The sequence below is a fragment of the Sipha flava genome, unplaced genomic scaffold (genome assembly GCF_003268045.1).
Source record: "Sipha flava isolate LNK unplaced genomic scaffold, YSA_version1 0_pilon_pilon, whole genome shotgun sequence".
NCBI lineage: Eukaryota > Metazoa > Arthropoda > Insecta > Hemiptera > Aphididae > Sipha > Sipha flava.
Genome location: NW_020271713.1, coordinates 1 through 1234, shown reverse-complemented (window position 1 = coordinate 1234; position 1234 = coordinate 1).

The window sequence follows — 1234 nt, the reverse complement described above, 5'->3', positions numbered from 1 at the left end:
CCGTAGCAAGGGCTTGGCGAGACTGGTCCATGCCAGAGGCGCAACAAAAAAAAGGGCGCAAAAGACAGAGTTTAAATATTTATATACCTATGTCTTTATTAATAATATAGGTATGTACATAATAAATTTTATTTATAATATACACAAAATTGTTTTCAATTTATAGTTATATTCACAAAATCATATGATGTCATAATAATGTACCTAGTCATAATTTGATATTCTAAGAACTGTTGAACATTGGTGACCTATAATATGTTTATATGTAGTGTATATTTATTAGATGCATACTGCATATTATAGATAAAAACAGTATTTCAAAGTTCTTATCAAAAATCTTCCACCAATATATACATATTATTTAATAATTAAGTAATAATATATCAAACACAGACCAATAATAATATAGATACTCGTAATTCAATATATTTTAATAATTTTATACAAGTTCGTGAAGCTTACATATTGCATGAAGATCTTCAAAAACTTATACGGTATGTAGTTGACTATTATAATTATATTAAATTTAATAAATTATAGTTCATATATTAATATAAGTTTTAGAGCTGTAGAGTTCTAAATTTTATTACAAAATAATTATTCATATGCAGTGGCGACTCGTGTTAAGGCGCGCGTGCGATGGTGCGATAGCACTCCTTACGTAATTTTAAAATAAAATGAAACTTGCAATTATACCTGTTATAATTATTAATTTATATTTTGTCAAATTAATTTAAATAATTAATTCAAATTCTATTGGAAAATTATACTTGGAGAAAAATATCATCGTAATCCGGAAATTTCAATGCAATAAGAATAATCTAAAAATGTAACATAGACCGAGCGAACAACTCCTACGTTTCATAGTTTCGTTGGTCAATTCTCACTATGTGATTCGGTCTGTTGAAGAGTAGGGAGTACTTTATTATCTATATAGTGGTATTTAATCATATTTCATAATAATAATAACAATAATTAAAACCACTTATTCGATATTTTTCAATTGATGAAACATATTTTCCTACACCAAGAAATTCATTATTATAGTTGTTGATTCTTATTTCGATACTTAAAAAAAACTCTTCATTTTTCTGATACACAAATTACCTATCAGTCCATTATTACCTGACATTGATTTAAACTTAAGTTATAATATCATATGTATTTTTACTTTTCAATTCCCTTTATAAGATACTAGCTGAATAACCCGGCTTCGCCCGTGCACAGTTTTTTT